Source organism: Euprymna scolopes, chromosome 9, assembly GCF_053919585.1.
Source record: "Euprymna scolopes isolate OS-2025 chromosome 9, ASM5391958v1, whole genome shotgun sequence".
In the NCBI taxonomy this organism is placed as follows: domain Eukaryota; kingdom Metazoa; phylum Mollusca; class Cephalopoda; order Sepiida; family Sepiolidae; genus Euprymna; species Euprymna scolopes.
In genome coordinates, this window is record NC_136490.1 from 70,560,233 (window position 1) to 70,581,025 (window position 20,793).

The following is a 20,793-nucleotide window of genomic DNA, read 5'->3' on the forward strand; positions in this document are numbered from 1 at the left end:
TTTACTTTTTCTTGATCTAAATCTCTATGTTAATATTATTTATTGATCAACAAATCAATGAATCAATCAATCCCATTTCTAGCTTTCTTACACACGCATATACATACATACATACATACATACATACATACATACATACATACATACACAAAGACAGAGAGGGATCGTATTATGTGATTTATATTAAGGATACAAACTGTTTAAACACTGCTTAATTTCACAATGATTAACCAAAAGTAGATGTATACTTGACCACACCTAAAATTTATCAGATTGTTAGGCTGCCAAAACTATTGGAAATTATATTTGTTTACATTATTTAAGAGTGGATTCATTTTAAGCCACGGAGAAAATCTGCTTCAATTAAATTAGCATTCAATTAAATTAGCATTCAATTAAATAAGCATTAATTAAAAAGTTACCTGTTTACTTACTTTCCACTAGGGCAGATTTAGACACTAAGTCGGTTTTTAATATGAACGAAATCCAGTTCCCAGAAAAGGGTAATTTAGGTTGAGACAAAAATTAAAATTGCTCAATTTACAAGGATTTTTACTTCAATAACTGAGCATAGAATAGATGAAGGGTAGTATTAGCATCAATACTACACCACTATACTAACAAAAAGGCCAAGCTAGAACTTCAGTATAATTGAACACAACATTATTGTTTACTCTGACTTAAATCTTATGATTACCTCTGTCATATACTTATCTTCCATTGCTTTTCGGTAATATGTGGTTACCTCTCTTACTGGCATAACGATGGTCAACAAAGATTTTGGTGTCTTGTGTTTATTGGGCAGTTTTTATAGTTTTTGATGTGCTGATTTCAAAAAGGACATTTATTTTACCTGATTAGCTTTAGGTTTTGAGATATATGATGTGCTTAAAAATTAAAAAAAAACATACTTTTCGCCTTAAAATTAAAGTGAAAGCATTTGGTGTTATATGTACTAACAGCTTAATATAGTTTGAAAAAAGCAATGATTTCAAAAATTGAAACTGACATCAAAATCTTTTGTTTAGTAGAGTTTACTTAGACAGAAAAATTGTTTAGATTTGAAACTACAAAAAACAAATATTGGAGACATAAAACAAGAGTCTTTTTATGTTGAAAATATTGTCCTTTTCAATACTGTGTTTAGCAAGGGAACATCAAGTAGAATATTTTAGTCTTTGGTATGACGTTACCAAAGATTGAACCCTGGTCTCCCGGCCCATTAGCAAACAATCTTACCATTATACCAAATGAGTTAGTGAAATTGAAATACACGGAATCTTGCTTAATTGATGTCTAATGATCATGGATTAAATTTAATGCATATCTGAAACATTTGAATTTTCAAAAGGAAGGTTTTGTTCATATTATGCATTCTGAAAATATTTAAAATACTCCAAAGTAACTAAAATCTGCCGAATGCTTGATTGGTGCCTAACATGTATTGGTAACATTTCACAAAAATCAGAGGTCTCAATACATACAAAGGGCTACCACACCATTTTTATCATCTTTTTATAAAATTAAATTAAATTAAATATAGTCCACATTACACACCTTTATGCCTAGCAGATGTAATCTTTCATTATGATTGGTTAATTACTTTAGCAGTGAATCCCGTTTTGGAAGTTATTTACATGCAATAATTGTATAGACAAATTACATTAACACAATTGTTTCACGATCATTTAATTTATTAATGATCTTTGAAATTGTCGATTTAATTAAATTTATTCTTTATTTATTTTTAATGAAATAAAACTAAATTATAATAGACATAACAAATATGTTTTCAGTGCGTTCTTTGGTAAATTTTCGACCTTTTTTACAGAGCGAATACCAAAACGATTTAAAGAATGCATTCTCAACAATCAGTTTAAGAAAGATTTAGCCATTGTGCTGGCCTTTTATCTGCTAGACTAGTTTATGTCTTAAGTAGTCTAGGAGGTTCAACCTTCCAGTCATTGTCTTTCAGAAGGAGTTAGTTGATCGCTAACTGCCTGAGGTGTTCCAACCGGGAAATAATTACAGAGCTGCCTAAGCTATTTTTAGAGGCCAGCCTCGCTCAACTGTTGGGGTGTTGGCTTTCTCCTCCTAACTGCGGGCTTGTATCATATCTTTCTGTCATACAATATGATCATTTTTATTCTATGTATAATTACCGATCCTCTTGTAGAGAATTCAGCTTTTTTGGAAAATATTTTCCAAATATTTTAGGCGAAAGAAGTCAGTTTTCTATAGACATTTCATATAAAGTAATCACTCAGTTTATGAGCATCAGCAATTTGACCATTTTTTTTTTCTGTGTACATGTATTGAATAATTCGCGATAGATTTCTGCATATTTTTTGTTTTTTGTCGATATTTTTAGAGAAGATGATTATTTTTTTATACAAATTTGACATAAAATTATTGCCTATGTATAGGCTATCAAAAATATTGGAAACTTTATGTAGAAAACATGTGGCAAGTTTAATTTTTATATCATTATGAGTTCAAGAGTAAAGTGCGGATGAGCTCTATGACTACATATATGACTACATATATGACTACATATACATACACACAGGCTGAGCTTGTAAAATGTCCAGGCATAATAATCAACACAGAATCCAATTATGGCCGCTTAATGCCTTTTTCATTAATATCATCTAAATAAATTACATCATTATTTTTCAGTTTGTTGTAATTTTTAATTCTCATTTCAAGTGTTGTCTACCTGAAGATATGTACTAACGTACAAACTATTTGATAAACTTCGACGACGACGACGATGACGACAACGACGACGACGATGATGATGATGATGATGATGATGATGATGATGATGATGATGATGATCTCAAGTATCTTGAACAAAAAAAACTAGGAAACTAATGACCATGAAGAGTGCACTTCACTAAAATACAATACTGACCAACTCGATTTAGAGGAGAGAAGCGTGAAGAAGCCTAATAAGTACAGGAGACTGTGTAAGAGATATGATGAAAAAACTAGATGAATGCAAATCCCAAAGTCCCAAAAAACTGATTATCGTTACAAAAAAATACAACCAAAATGAACAATACAAAAAGTAGTGAAACTGGAAGAAAAGTAAAATGGGAAAAGCATCAACAACATGGACGATTTAGAAATGACACATGCGTGGAAGCACATATACATGGCTACGAAAATAGCATTTAACAGAAAAATAGAATAAGTCAAACTTGAATTGAGAAACACAAGTACACACCAATGTGATCACAATAAACTATATAAAAGCTAAGGTAAACAAAACCAAGAAAAGATTAGGACAGTGGAGAAAGAGATGAAGCAATAATAAAATAATAAGTGAATGCAGCAAAACAGCATAAAAGGAATCTAAGACCAGACATGCTAGGATAAATAAAGTAGTTCATTTGGAACAGTGCAAGCGACTGCATTTTGAACATGCAGACTACACAAACCGGAACCAGTAATGGAAAAGGAGTATCATAAAAATCCTCTCAGACGTGGAAGTAAAAACAAATAAACTCGTCCAAGTACAGAGAATGGACATGATATAAATCAACCAAAATGAAATGAAATCTACCAAATCGTAGATTTCACCCTCTGTATTTCACAGTAATTATTACTCTAACCAGAATACAAATAAGAGAGTGCTGGTGAGCATTTTTGAGTAGAGGCAGAAACTCACCTAGCCAAATGACATCAACCAAGCACAGACAAGTTGGAATAGATATAAATATATATATATATATATATATATATATATATATATATATATATATATATATATATATATATATTATATATATATATATATATATATATATATATATATATATATAAAGAACATTGCACGAGAGCTGCGAGTGCCAATAATCCCATAATTTGACATGCCTCCTCCTAAAGAATGGTCTTAAAACGGCAAGAAGGATAGAAACTCCAAGGAGAGAGAGCACCATCCTGACCTTCATGGTGAGTACTGGAATCTTTGGGAGCCAACGGTCGTTATTAGTAATAAATTAAAGGTAAACGTCTATTGCCAGCAAAATAATAATTATCCTAAAAGGCAGAGAGTTCTGAAAATTAAGGAAGACTTGTTGCTCAAACACTAGGTAATACCATGTTGTATTGCAAATAAGCAACCCGTGATAATGATTCGTATTGAGTGAAATAAAATAAATAATAATAAAGAAAGCTAAAACTATAAGAAATCTCAAAGATTTTGTCCCCCCCCCCCGCCTTCAAAAATAAGCATCATTCGATACCATACAAAATAATCCTGAAGGATCAAGGAGGATGGAAGGATCAAGAAGAGAGAACCCTAAATACTACTGGATTAGTATAAAGAATGCTGAGACCTTGGGGAGGTTTATTACCATCTAAATTCAAGTGAAAACCAAAGCATTGAAAAATAATGGTAAGCAGTTGTTTCGATAATGCAACGTTATTTGCACAGGTTAAAGAAAAAAGTGAACAGTACTGGAAATCTGGGGAAACTGATTATCACCCAAACTTATGGAAACAATGTCGGTTATTATCAATCAGTAATTTCTGATGATGGCCTGTGTAAGAACTCATAGTGTGTATAAATAATAATAAGCTGTTAATAGTAGGAAGTGAAGAGTCCCCACTCTGACGTTGCCCATGTATATACACATCTTAAAATCTGTTCTTTTTGTACAGCACAGCAATCTTATTTTCAAGCAACATAACTAGACCTCCCAGGCATGAGCCAAACCATCCCTGTCTTTAACATTACAGCAAGCTAAAAGGACATATTCCATTGAAAATAAATAGTATTAAATGAAAAAATAAATAAATATTTATAGAGAAATAGATATTCCGAAAAGTATTTGGACAGAGGGCAGAAGTTTTCATTTGTTTTGCACCAAAACAAGCAGCTGTGCATTCTTTAGAAGAAATGTCTGCTTCTTTTGTGCTCACATCGTCTGACATTTAAACAACAACAAAAAAGGAAACTTAAGAATGACATTTGGGAAAATTAAAAAATACCTACACCGAGTAGAGAGAAAAAAATAAAACATGTAAAAAAGAAATGCAGAGTCCAAATCTTTTGTTTTTATTATGGCGTTTACTTAACACTTTATGCTTACATTGTCATGTGCACAGATGCAATTGCTTATTTATGGATATACAGAGACACCGTATACATATATATCTATAATATAAAGCTGAATGTGTGTGTGTGTGTGTGTGTGTGTGTGTGTGTGTGTGTGTGTGTGTGTGTGTGTGTGTGTGTGTGTGTGTGTGTGGTCACGAATAGGCTCCTATATGGTTGACTATTTTAAAAAACTGATTACATATAATGATAGAAGATGTATCGAGACACAGGAATGGGTATGTTTGATCTGGCAGAACGGTGTTTCATTAAAATTGTGGGGTCTGCGTTTGCGCCTTGTTCACAAAATATGGAAATAAAAAATTTTAAAATAAAAAAAAACGTTTACAAGTGTTTTTGATATAGATGTACATAAGAATACTTTGATAAGTATGTTTTAACTTAAATAGGGAGGGTATGATAAAATTGTGGGGTCTGCGTTCGTGCCTGGCCTCCATAGAATGGAAATAGGCACAAACTTTAATAAAGACTTTTCATATCTATCTGCGTAAGTATACTTTGATAATTATGTTTCAGTTTGAAGAAATATGATATAATAAAATTATGGGTTGTTCGTTCGCACCTGACCTTCATAGAATGGAAATATGTCACAAAGTTTAACAAGGTTTTTTAATACAGATCCACAGAATATTGTGATAAGTGTTTCAATGCGAACAGGTATGGTATAATAAATTATGGGGTTTATCTATCTTATTTTTAATTTCATCATATTTTGCTTTGGTTTTGATACCCCCAAATTCAACCCAAATTTACAACCCTTCCTTTTCATAAGCTATCATACTTTCATAAATCAGAGTCTATTTTCTGTAGTGTTTTTGAACCCAGTCAACGACGGGTACTTTTGCTAGTATATATATATATATATATATATATATATATATATATATATATATATATATATATATATATATATATATTAAGTAATGTGATTAATAGTTTAAAATTTAAAAATCAAATTATAATTAAATTAAAAATCCGTTTCATAAGAAGGAACAACAACAAAATCAATTATCTGTACGATCGTTTCGGAAAACAATGCTTTTTATTGTGGTAGACATCAAGTTACGTACAATAATTATTACATATAGTTTTTTAATAAGCAAGCTCTCCTCGTCAGCAAATTTTGAAGGGTTTTTATTAAATTTAAAAGACACCATAAATAAACCTAGCATTAAAAGTAAGGCAGATGTATCTGGAAAAAATTGAAATAAAAGGTCTGGATTTAAAATTTATAAGAAAATTAATATGGGTTAGAGATAAAAAAGAAATAGAGTAAAATATAGATTTGAATTTAAATTATAAGTTTGCTTTAAGTACAACATTACAAATATATACATGCATATATATGAAAAAATAGACACATATATACATATACATAGATATACAGGTATATACATAAAAATATATAGAAATTTACCTTTTAATTTTTCGCCTTTTTTAATTTAATTATAATTTGATTTTTAAATTTTAAATTATCAATCACATTACTTAATATTGAATTAGCTCTAGGATATTTACCTATCGAGCTTATTATATATCTAAATTACAACGAGCACTTTCTCTTTCCTGTATTTTAATTAAACTAGTAATTTCACTGTTACATTGAAATACACTCAGCTCTTTAGACTATTGTTCTAATCTCCTTTAAATTATATATATATATGAGTGTATAAAATTAATGTATAAAATATCTAAACGTTTCTATATTTTTATTACATTTCTTATTTGTTGATATAGTATATCACTAATCCCTCCCTCCTAACAGCAATCCTTAGCAGGATGATATTACAACCATAGAACAGAGTCTACACTACATTCACAAAACATGAAATGCTTGGAATTATTGTATCATTAGAACAATACACATACTATGCCATCTCCTCAAGTATATATATATATTTAAATATTTTTTGCGGGGTACAAAATTTTATTATGGCTATGTAAAGACCAAATTTAAACCTGTTCGAAAACATTCTTTATTGTAGATTATGAAATTAAAAAATAAAAATGAATGCGTCAGCTGACCAGTTTTGAAGCTTGCTGAACAGAGCTAAAATCGAGCTTTACGTTTTAAAAAAAAGGGGGAACAATGAATCGGAGATGAAAATGTAGGGGGGGAAGTTACGGGGGGAATTAATTATTAAATAGAAACTAGATTAAGCCCTAAGAGATTCTCTTTTTGTTTGCAAAGAGAAGGTCTCAGAGTCTTAATATATATAGAATTCTAGATGGAAAAAAAGTCGGCACTAAAATTCGAAGCGCAAATACGATTATTTATAAGGTGCTCTCCTATAGATGAGCCATGGGTATTGCTGAAAACGTCCGAAGTTTGGATGGAACGTGTTGTTTTACCCTATTATCTAATCTTTGGGAAGTTCGCCCGACATAGCGCACACCGCAGCTACATTTGAATAAACAAATAATAACAATTCTATTATTTATTTATTCAAATGTAGCAGCAAAGATGTCAGGTTTTTTTCCCCCACTCTTTTCGTTCTTTGCAGTACGGGTTCGAGCCTGCCTTCCTACAACCACTCAAGCCAGGATCGAAACCCAACCAACCAAATGACAGTCAAGGCTTCTCACCATTGTGCTATACGGCTGCTGCTGTGAGGGTAATGAATTTATGATGCTCTGACATCGTCCAAATGCCTCTGCTCGATTTGTTTACACAAAGAGCGTCGCTTAATACGCTAATGACAGTTTGTACATCACTTCATAATATGCTCAACCCAAGATAGGGAGCATTATGTATATATTAAGTTGACAAGAAGGTTCTAGCAAAATTTTAAATTTTTATTTGAAATTATGTATTTGAAATTAAATTTTCGTTATAATATCTTTACATTATGTATCATTTTAAGGGGCGTTTTCGCTCTATCTAATGTTTAAATTATCGTTTTAAAACAATTATGTCTTTTTTTAAGAACGTTGAATACAAGATGGAAAAAAAAACAAATTGATACAATTTTCTTATTTAAATTCAAGCTAGGCCAAAAAGCTGCTCAAACAGCTTTCAAGATCCATGAAGCATTTGTCCTAGGAACCACTGCTGAATGCAAAGTACAATTGTAGTTTAAGGAATTCTGTAGTGGTTATAAGGGTCTTTAAGATGATGAGTATAGTGGTTGGCCATCGAATGTTGACAATGATCAGTTAAGAGCCTTGTCGAAACCAATCCACACACAACTGTTTTAGAACTTGTTTCTGAATAAGACGTAACATATAAGAGTGATTGGAAAGACAAAAATTTTGATAAATGGGTGCCTCACGAATTGAATGACAACCAAAAATATACTGTTATGAAGTGTCATCCTCCCTTCTTTTGTGCAACAAGAATGACCCGTCTCTTAACCAGGTTGTAGTTTGTGATGAAAAATGGGTACTTTATGACAACTGGTGATGCTCAACTCCGTGGTTAGATGCTGACGAAGCTCCACGACACTTCCCAAAGCCTAAGTTGCACTAGGGAAGATCATGCTGATTGTATGGTGATTTGCAACATGTGTCATCCATTACAGTTTTTTGAATGCAGGCGAAAATATTATAGCGGTGAAGTACTGTCACAAATGGATAAATTGCATCAGAAACTTTGACAACACCCAGATTTGTCAACAGAATAGGCCCAATTCTTTTTCACAATAATGCCCTATCACACGTTGCTAAACCAACCCTGCAGAGGTTGAAGGAATCGGGTTACAAAACGCTGCGTCATCCGCCATACTCTCTATACCTAGCACCTACCAACTACCACTTTTTAAAGCATCTCGCAACTTTCTGCACGAGAAATGCTTCAAAAACCTTAGTTATATCAAAAACGCCTTCAGCAACTTCACTGGCAGTAGAACGCAAGATTTTTAGGTTACTGACATGAATACACTTGCTTCGTATTGGAAAAAGTCTGTTGATTCTGGGTGCTTATTTCGATCAATAAAGTTTTGTTTGAGCTGACATATGTTCATCTTTCCTTTTTTTTTTTTTTGACAAAGGAGGCCACTCGGTGTACAGTAGTCAATATGAAAATGTTGCAGTAATCGTTAATAGTATAAATTTAGTAAATTGGATTAATTACAGGGAGGGCTCATCAAGAACTTATTTACATTAGACTTGAAGACGACCATATTGTAGTCAGTTGGAAACCAGGGAAATGGAACAGAGATCACGGCATGCAGTTCTAAGAAAGAAGCTTTGTTCAGGTTTAAGCACAGATAAAGTGTGGGGAAAATTATTGATAGTAGTTTCAGTAAAACGAGTGTTTTTTTGTGAAAATCAGGACAGTTGTGACTATAGACTCGAGCTCAGACAAGCAGTTGCCATGAAAATAACGATAAAGCAGAAATAGGCTCGCAACATCTTTTCTTAAATGGAACACGTATATCAAATCTGTTGCCAAGGCCGCTGGAAAAATGGTGGGATCTTTCTATCGATCCAGTAGATATCTCACTGCTGATGCTATTCTCTACCTATATAAGAGCCAGGTACGTCCAAGGATGGAATACTGTTGCCACATCTGGGCAGGAGCTGCTAGAAAGGACTTGTCCTGCCTTGATAGAGTTCAAAATAGACTTCGTAGCCTCGTAGGAGATGTCCTTTTCTCCTCCTTGCAACCTCTATCTCACAGAAGAGATGTTGCGAGTTTGTCTCTGATGTATCGTTATTTTCATGGAAAGTGTTCAACTGAGCTTCAATCTATGGTCCCCCCCTCGCCAAACTTTCACAAGAAACACTCGTCTAGCTGTAAACACTATCAATAATTTCCCCCACTCTTTATCTGTGCCTAAACCTAAACGTAGATTCCATGAACAAAGCTTCTTTCTTAGAACTGCACGCCTGTGGAATTGTCTTCCGTTTTCCTGCTTTCCGGCTGACTACAATATGGTTGTGTTCAAGTCTAAAGTAAATAAGTTCTTGATGAGCCGTTCCATATAAGTTATTAAATTTACCAAATTTTCATTACTAATGATTACTATATTGACCAATTTCTACTGTACACTCTTTAACCCTTATCCTTGAGTGGCCTCTGGGCCTTGATAATGTGGTGATGCCTTTGTAAAAAAAAAAAAAAAAAAAAAAAAAAACATCTTTTCTGTAGGAAAGACGTTGCAGGTAAGACAAAAGTCTATTTTGAACTCTGTTAAAGCAGGTTAAGCTGCTTCTAGCAGCTCCTGCCCAGATGTGGTAACAGTACTCAATCCTTGAGCGTACTTGGCTCTTATAAAGGTAGATAATTGTACAGCAGTGAGATATCTTACTGGAGTGGTAGGACTATCCCACCATTCTTCCAGCAGCCTTGGCAATAGATTCGATGTACATGTTCCATTTCAAATCAGAAATAAAGGTCAGACCTAGAAGCTTGTCAAAACATGTAGCCTCACCAAGACAAGAACCATTCATTTTAATTGATGCCAGAAAGGAATCAGAGCATCGAGTATGTAAAGATAGAAGCTTGGTTTTAGATGCATTAAAATTACCCTGCCATCTGATCAAGATCAGAGAAGACAATATCAGAGAGAACTTGATTGTTTACAGCATTTGAAGTGTTGGCATGTCTCAAAGTATCATTGGTATGAATGTCTACGAATGATCTTAGGATGTGATTTGGAAGATCATTGATGTAGATCAGGAAGAGAGTTGGGCCCAGAATGGAACCCTGAGGAACTCCAACGTGTGAGCTTCTGATTTCTGCCCATCCACAATCAACCACTACTCTTATGAACCCATCAGAGAGAAATGATTTAGTAATTGAAAAGACATTTCCAGCTATAATGTAGCTGGAGATCTTGTGCAGGAGACCTTTATGCCATACTCTATCAAAGACCTTTGATATGTCAAGAGAAATTGCCCTAGAAAAGAAACCTTCATTGAGAGATTCGCTAATCCTATGAGATATAACTGTTAGCACATCTGCTGTAGATCTAGCAGAATGGAAACCATATTGCATGTCACCGAGAAGGTTATTTTTGCTGAGGTGGTTGACTACTTCTCTTTAACACAGATTCCAACAACTTACTCATGATGCATAGGGGACTGATTGGTCTGTATTGAGAGGGAGATGACCTATCACCTGAATATATATATATATATTTCAGGGAGGTTACTTTTATTTTTATTTCCTTGGTAACAATTGTGTTTAAAGGTTTGCTCCACTTTTTAAAGTTTGAATAGTGGTAGCAAAATAATAAGACCTTCTTTTCTGCAACTGAGTATGGTTGGACTCTTTACCATCTAATTTTCTGTTTTTTTGGTCGCTAGATTTAGTGGTGATAAGGGGCCATAACCTTTTTTTATCAAGACCTGATGGCTGACCCTATTTAGCCTTTATCATAGCCATAGTTCTACTTCCAGAGAAGAGAATTCTTTACACCATTACTTACCTCTTCCTGCCTAATGTATAAACGGGTTGGGGGGCCCATTTTATCCTTGCTGCCGGCCTCCCAGTATGTAGGTTCATTTTTACTCATTTTTTATTAGTTTGTTTCTCATTGTCCACAACTTCTTATTTGGTATTAAAAGCTGCCCTCTATTAAGAGAGTGAGTGGCTCTATTCACAATTTGAGGAGTGCGTATGATTGTTTGAGGAAACAGTACACTATGTTTTCGAATAATGGGTTAGGGTTTACTTCCGATGAGAAGTATCCTCATGTCAGAATCTCTGACAACCCCTATACAGAGAGACTAGGATAGTGTCTTATAGACATTCATTTTCTCTTCAGTGTCTAGATTTTTCTTCAATAGGCATTCAGTTTTCCTCCTATAGGAAATATATGTATATGTATATGTGGGTATAAATAAATAACGTACGCTAACTTCTAATGATTAAGTATTTATTAATTTTTTTCTTGTTGAAATTCAAAATAATATAATGTAACTTGGCAATTGTTTTGCACATATGTAATTAGTAGGATATTTCAATGATACAAAAGATCAAATGATAACTCCTGAGAGAAAATCCTCTAAACAAAATAAAAACACTTTTACATGTATTTTACACAAAACCCAGTTGCTTAAAATATTAAGAATTTATTTCTAGTCAATGCAACTATTATGTGTAAGTCTGAAAAATTAAATGTCCTTTTCTTTTTAAAATGTTCAAAGTGTGAGAAAACCAGTAGACTTACACGTGTGCATGTCTACATGCCTGTTTTCTCTCAATGTGGGTATGTGTGAGACAGTGTATATAAGTTCAGTTAGCATTGTAGACGGTGAACGTATTCTTTTGTCTGTGCATGAATTTGTGTGTGAATTCAGTAGGCAGTGTATATTTTACATCTTATATTACCATTGGGGATTGAATAAATATGAAACTGCAGTAAAATTCCTCTCCCACACACATACATACATATATATATATATATATATATATATATATATATATATATATATATATATATATATATAGAGAGAGAGAGAGAGAGAGAGAGAGAGAGAGAGAGATGTGCTGCTGAACACGACTGAGCTTTCATTTTTTTCGATTCTACAGGTAATTTGCTCTATCAGCTAGGCAATCTTTTTTGTTTCAGCTGGCAGGTTGTATATTTTGGGACCAAGTGATAGTTTTTTGGCCATTTGCTCAAGCACTTTTGATCAGTGATCTCGATCATTATCAGGAGTGTTCGTTGTAGTTGCTGCCAAGGCTTAATAAAATGTATTTATAGTAAATTTGCTAATTTGTTCTATTCATCAATTTATTGTTATTTTATTTTAGTTTAGTTTAGTTGTCTGAGTTGGCTGTTGGGAAGGAAGGGTAAATGTGGGGTGTGGTAGAGTTGAAGTGACAAACTTTGGGCCAATCACTTTCCTCTCAGTTATGGAAACTTCATAAGCATTTTGTCTGAAAGTATCTATGATCATTTGAACTAACACAATTTGCTGCCTGAGGAATGGAAAGGCTTCTGAAAAGGAACACAAGGCACTAATGATCAGCTTCTGAACAATAAAATGATCCTAAGAAACTGCAAACCTTGTCATGGGCTAGGTAGATTATAAGATGGCATTTGACATGGTGCCCTATTCATGGGTACTCAAATGTTTGGACATTTTCGGAATAACCCCCCCCCCCATCATCTGAACATAAAGAATAACATGAAGAACTGGGAAACTGATTAAACTTCAAGAAATGCTGAAGAGAAAATTAAAAGATAAATTTTCAAAAGCGATAGTTTTCTTTTTGTCATCAGTATGGTCCAGTTGATACTTCTTTTATAGAATGTGAAAGCGAGATATGAACTTGGAAAACGACTTCTAATAGTCATCTATCTACTATTCATGGCTGATCTTAAATTTTTTTGGAAGGAATGAGAACCAGCTTGATATACTAATGAATACAATCATATTGTTTAGTAATGGCATGAGGATGGCATTTGGCATCACGTGATCAAGATCATCTTGTGATGAAAAGAAGCAAGTTCGTCCTCTCAGATGGCCTTAAAATCCCAACAACAGATCTAGTAAAGAATGTTGACAGCGAGAAAGGCTACAAATATTTGAAGATTCTGGAATCTGATAAGATCAAGAATATAGAAATGAAAACCAGATCGCAGCTGAATACAACAGAAGGTTAAGGGCTATTCTTAAATCGCACATCCACACTCAGAATACAATATATGCAATCAGTGCCCGAACACTATCTACCATCTGATATACCGCTGGTATACTTGACTGAAATGTAGATAAATTAAAATGTTTGAACACAAAAATACATAAAACGCTTACAATTTATGATGATGTTGCTAAGAAAAGAGATGTATATCGATTATACCTAGAAACGAACGTGGTCGAGGCTTACTTAGTGTTGTAAGATGTAAATATAGAGGAAGGAAATCTAACTAAATATATTTCTGAAAGTAATGAAACTCTTCTTCATGAAGTGAAAAAGGAAAGGATATTAAGACCTAGGATGAAAAGGAGTCAGAGGTTGCAAGACTACACAGTGTATTCTTTAAGACTACTAAGTTTATAGATAATGGAAGCTGGAATTGGTTGTCACAGGAGTGATCTTAAAAGAGCTACTGATAGCATTTTAATGGCAGCCCCAAAACAAGCTACTCGCACTAGATCAATCAAACTCTATAGCACTCAAACTGCACAACCATCGAATGTGTAATGAAAGGGAATAAACATTAATGCATATTATATCAGAATGCTCTGTGCTAGATCAACATCAATATAAAATATGGAGACATGGCAAAGTCACTCAGGTCCTACAATGTAATACATGCAAACTCTATGAATTAGACCACAATGAGAAGTGGTATGAGCATAAATCAGAAGTTGTACAGGAAAATGACAATATTAAACTGTTTTAGGATATGTATATACAAATTGATAAGGTCCTTCAACACTCCAAACCTGACATAATTTTTACTAAACAAAAGCAAGATAACTTTCTCAATCCTTGTCAATCTTTTTTTTATACCAGAGTGCAAGAGAAATAAAATGAATAAATGAAAATTAGTTACACTATGGAAATTTAAAGAAGTCGAGATGATTCCCACTGTATTTGGAACACTTAGAACCATAATGAAAATACACCATAAATGGCTCAATCAGATTGAGGAGACAATTTCTTTTTCGATTTTGTAAAAGGCCTGCTTGTTAGGAATGGCGAAAATGTTAAGGTGCAACTTGAATATTTAACGTCAAAGAAACTGACTTGATATTCAAGAAAAAATCCAACTAAGAACACCCAAAAGTTGAGACTACTATGAAATAATAATAATAATAATAATAATAATAATAATAATAATAATAATAATAATAATAATAATAATAAAAAGAAGAAGAAGAAGAAGAAGAAGAAGAAGAAGAAGAATCATAATAATAAAGAACTAGAAAAATACATAATGCAAAACAAGATGAACAGGATAATCATGACAACGAGAGACATTGAAAAATCAAGAAAACAGAATACAAAGGATAAGACAAGAAAACAAAAATGGGAAGAGAAACAACTACATGGAAGATTCATAAGAATGGCAGAAGATGAGAGTAATGAAAACACTTGGACATGGATGCGAAAAGGACATGTAAACCAGAAACTGAATCCCTAATAACTGCAGCACAAGATAACTCGATAAGACTCAATTGCATCAAAGCAAAGATCGACAAAACACAAGAAAACAGCAAATACAGACTCTGTAGACAGAGACGAAACGATAAACCATATAGTAAGTGAATGCAGCAAACTGGCCAAAAAGGAATACAAGAACAAACAAGTGGGAAGGCCAGTACACTGGGAATCATGCAAACAACTGCATCTCGAATGCACAGACAAATGGTACAAACATAAGCCAGCAACAGTGCTCACAAAATCTTATGGCACATGCCCATAAAAACAGATAAACCTATCCAAGCAAGAAGACTGGAAGACCGGATAATGATTAACAAGAAAGAAAAGTCTTGTCAAATTGTAGACTTTGCTGTTCTAGCTGATCATAGTGTGAATATCAAAGAAAAGGAGAAACGGAGCAAATACACAGAGATAGCCAAAGAGCTAAAAGGGATATGAATGATGAAGAAAATCAAAATAATACCTATAATAGTATGAGCACTAGGAACAATCCTGAAAGACTTTGAAAAAAGAAAAAAGAATAAGAGAAATTGGTATCAGAGGAATGACTGGAAAAATACAACGAATAACAATAATGAAAACAGCTGAAATATTAAGGAAAACCCTTGAATATGGGACTAACAAACATGAGCCACATGTGCAGGCCAAACGAACTACTGCAGAAGCAAAAGATGAAGAAGCATTACATGGAAGTTCTATAAGTTCTCTACCCCCCTCCACCCCAAAGAGTGAGGCCAAATAGCCGAGTAGGGTCAAGGAGGATGGAAAGACCGAGGAGAGAGCACTAACCAGACCAACACTGGACAAGTGCAAAGAGAACTGGGACCGACGGGAGGTTTATTGCCACTCAAATTCCAGTGGAGACCAATGGCCGCTGCCAGCGAGAAATCAATGGTAAGCGGCTGTTGCAATAACGCAAATTCATTTAAAAATGTTATCAAAAGAGGTAGAGAGTACTAGAAATCTGGAGAGACTTGTCACTCAGTTTCCAGGGAACACTACAGGTTGTTTTCAAGGAGATATCTTGTATGACCTGTATGAAAGATCCTTGTCAGTCAATAAAAATAATAGTGAAATTATTTTTCCCAGTGGTCAAGTACGCTACAACTAATCAAAAGTACATGTAAATGTGTGCATTTTGTAGGTATTTGCAGTTGCGAGACTGTGTCGTTCATATGAGTCTCTGATGCAGTTCAACACATGTTTAAAGAGATTGATTTGTAGATGTTCATCTATTCATTCCAAGCCAGCTTCAAACTATAAGAAGTGTAAAGTTTGCAGAGTTCAGAATAAATGAGGAGAAATAATATAAATATATTCTAATGTGTGGTTAGGGTTAGCATCGTATGCATTATAGCAAAGTATTTTTTTTTTCTTGTTTAGGAAATATAATTAGCTGTAGAGTTTAATTTTTTATTTTAATCAAACATGAAATAAAACACAAAAGTAAATATAGGATATATTTAAATTTTAAAACTTGTACTTAAAACATGTGCAATAATATTAAATGATTTCAGTATTTATATTTATATGTTTATATGCTTATATTTTTCTAACTTAATATATTTTAAATTAACCAGCTTATATGAAATATTTTCACGTGTAAGCACACTGTTTATTTGTACAGTATTATATGAATTTTGTATGTGCATATATGTGTTTGTACAGGGGAGAAGAAGTAGAGAGTGAAGAAGGAACATCAATGATTAATAATGTATAATAACATATATGTTTGTATATTTTCTTCCATTTTCTTATAATTAATCCACTGATGCAGAATAGTTTCTCATAAATTCGACCCCATGCTGATAAATTTCCACCCAAGATTTCAAAGGATCCTCTTACTTTGTGGTCATTACCTACAAGCTTCATTTACCCCTTAACTTTTGCTTTGAAGTTAAATTAATTTAGATATATTACTTTCCCTGCTAAAGCATTCAAAGTGAATCACACCGAATATTTATGACAAAAATAGAGAAGACACTCCTTATTAGATCCTACATCCATTATTGTAATTTTATTTTTATTCCCATTTTTAATCACCTCTTCATTATTCTCTGCAACATCATATCGTGCGAGCAACTTGAAAGTTTTCTTACTTGCTCTGCCTCTGTCAGCCATATTGGATTTGTGTTGTGTTCACAATTATATATCATGGGAAATTAACAGCAAAAGTTTTCTCTTGAATGTTCACTAACATAATTGTATTGCCAAAAATAAAACATGAGACATATAAGATAGCTAAACAAACAAAAAACACAATACGACAGATATGTCTATGTTTTCTTAGAAAGACTTGTGACTGTCATTGAAAATGGCATATTTCTGAGTAAACACTTTAGGCATACGTAAAGGGAAACGCTTTTCCCCCATCGTCACATGATCAATAAGAAAAATCTGAGGTTAACAGCAAAGATTAAACAAATGAAATGATAAAACTATAAGAGACAAAAAAAAAAGAAAGGCCTTACCCTTTTCCTGAAGCAAAAAGCCCAAACTATGTCATAAAGAAAAGAAAAGGAAAGAAAACTTTGTAAAACAATAACAATAAAATGTAAAAAAAACAAAAAAAAAACAGACCATAGTATTAGATGTAAATTCTTTTCTATTCATACTAAAAAATAAAGTACTTTTTCACGACTAAGCCAAAGCCTGAGAAACAGAGTGAAACAAATATAGACAGTAGGTCAGGCTTTTCTAATTCGTGTGGCTGAAGATGTTTACTTAATTTACTTCTAGGCTTGGCTAACAAGACCAGTTTTCCTTTTTTTTGTTTTTTTCCTTTTTTTTTTGATAGACATGTCCGCCGTAGTAACAGGATTCTCACTCAAACAAATAACAATAGTTTAATAAGAAAATTAAGTTACAAACAAGTATTTCTCCTCACCATTAGAAAACTTCTATAATAGCTTCATATTAAGTCTATTTATAAACACATTTTTATTAATACAAAACACCAACATTATATCAAAATCTTTTACTTTTTTGTTTAAATACAGAGTGAACCAAAAATAATCGGTGGTCAATGCTTTCTTGTTTTAAATTATCTAAATATCAATAAATTTTATTATTTTAAATAAAAATATTTTGACTGCTTGATTTCTTCCGATTCACATTGTTGGCCAGAAACAAAACAAACATGTTTAATACTAGTATTTTATTTTTAGTGTACACACCGTGTAAAAGCCTTTGTTTACGAAAATCACACTTTTTGTTACATTCTTCAGACTACTGCTCTCATTTTGAGTTTTATTTTTACAACATTTCGGTCAGCGGAACTGCTGACCTCCTTTCAGATATACCTTATCAAACGCAGCAATCTTTCTGTCGAAGGCGGGAATCAGCAGGGAATTTTCAATGGATCTTTATATTTAATCCATGTCAAATGCTCTTGTCCTATGAACCATGATTGGGTAGAAGTCATAAGTAATTCGCAATTGTATTTTTGGAGTATGACCCGCACTGAGGAGTAAACCTTCAATCTCGAGAAGAGTGTCCACTATGCCATGGGTTTTGTGGGAGCATTTTACTTCCATTTATTAAATAAAAGTTCTGTTCAAAATTCCGTGCCCGAGTTGAACAGAAATATTCACGAGTTCAACCTGGAAAAATTTGGAGGTTACATCGACCGTAACGTTACTAAAACAACATTCTAGATGAGAATACTAGACTGAATAGTCTGAATAATACGGATTATCAATCCTCATCTCAAAAATTCAGAAAGATCATACTTTTTTAGTTATGAAAAATTATAATATAAAGAAATGTGGTGTGTTTGTTTCTCTGTAGAAGGCGCAAATACTAACTAAGCCTGATACTGAGATAAAAACACAACTTTTCTCACATAAAATTTCTCAATGAATCCAATAATGAGTTCTTATAATAACCAGCAAAAATATGTGATCAGAGATAGCATATTTTTGCTAGTATATCACAATCAAATAAAAAGGAGAATGTAATTCCTAGGAGGTGCTGTTATGAACACAGAACAGGTGCTACATTCTCCCTTAAGGAGGCAGTAATTCTTGGAAGAATAATATAATAAAAACGAACATATATTACAATGCCTCTCCTTAAAAAAGGAGGCAATACTTGGGAGGATTATCTCATGATAGCAGAACAGATATTACTCTACCTTCCTGGTAATGCATGTGAGGATGTTATTATAGCAACTACAGATACTACAATGTCTACACTGAAAAGTTTATCCAATCATTATTTATATCATACTGTCTGTTATATTCCTATTTTCTGCATATATCCAGTGAATTTATAGAGCTTGTATATACACTTGTATTTAACATTTTAATAACTAGGGAACCGATCTATGGAATGATAAGAAAATAATAATTTAACAAATGTCAACCATTTTTACATTCTGCAGTTAAACATTCACAAGAAGAAATAGGTATTTTTAGTTTTCAAAAAAGAGATCTTTTCCTATAAGTCTAAACTCTGCATTGTTAAAATTTGATTTATAACAAAAATGATTTTAATTTTGCAGAAATACTTGCTTTGAGGCCATTCAAAATGGCAGCCAGTCATAGTGTATCACAGGCTTGAACAGATGTTTGTCGTTATAATTTTGAAAGGTGGGATGTGCAAACTATGTGTAATAGACAGATTGTCTGATGCATGAGGAAAGGTATGATTTAGCACAAGAACAAACGAAGTAGTTTTCGGTCATCTGTGGTCATTTTTCAACAAGAAAATGCAACATCTCTTACTGCATGAAGGATAGTGAAAATCATCAGGCTGAGAATAGTTGCTATAATTTCCTAAATGTATTTTTTTTTAATGAAAATCACTCTAGACAAAGAATGAAGCCATTTGACATAAGGAGATAAAAAAGACTACTTCAAGTTCAAAAACTAGCCGACACTAAGTGTTAGATGGAGAGATTCTAACCCAGAAAACAATAATTCCTCCCTCTTTGTCAGAAACATCGCTCATAGAACGTGAAGACTAAAAAATAAAATAAGGGAAGCAAGTATTATGAGGCTGCTAAAAGTAAACCACTTTCTACTCTCCTGATAGTTTAGATCTAGTACCCTCTGATTTCTACTTGTTAAGCTCCCCCTTTAAAGAATTTCTACATAGAAGAAAGTAAATTAGTATGAATCAGTCTGGTACTAATTTTGAATTCTAAATTGATTCTGTTGTTGGTATTGGTTGCGTTGATTCTTTTTAGAATGAAGTACTTTTGAGAGAGACCACATTCATAAGTAAAAGTCGTGCTAGGAAATTGACTAAATTCGAACTTGGCACTCCCACTTGAAAGTTACCATGCGAAAATGGCTAAAATCTCAGTACAACGATATATGCAAGCACTTGTTTTTTATCAGAAAAATGTACTTGAAAGAATGGAGATTATACTGGAAAATTGAGAAAATATGCTTCTCTCGTTTAATTGCAAAAAAAAAAAAATTGAATGTCTAAAAGAAAAGTGCAAACAAAGAGTGCAAAAGAAAAGTTTATTACAGAAAAATAAATTACAAACGAATTATATGCATATTACAAGATCATCATACTTCTCGAGAAAGTATTTACTGCTGCCTTAATCTTCAACCTGTATAAGAACCAAATCCGTCCTATA

The 20,793-nt window shown here is 33.0% G+C and overlaps 1 protein-coding gene across 10 annotated transcripts in view; it reads right to left on the minus strand.

The window, feature by feature from the left end:
- Nucleotides 1–20,793, minus strand: part of LOC145284706 (uncharacterized) — a 2,222,015-nt gene that overhangs the window by 884,087 nt on the left and 1,317,135 nt on the right. Inside the window, exon 1 of one of the 10 annotated variants that reach the window (XM_080133609.1) lies at nt 17,778–17,910. The exons of 8 other annotated variants lie outside the window; for them this stretch is intronic. The gene's annotated coding sequence lies outside the window, so the exon portion shown is untranslated. Of the gene's footprint in view, nt 1–17,668; nt 17,911–20,793 lie in introns of those variants that run through there. One more of the 10 variants, XM_080133603.1, reaches the window with a different exon arrangement.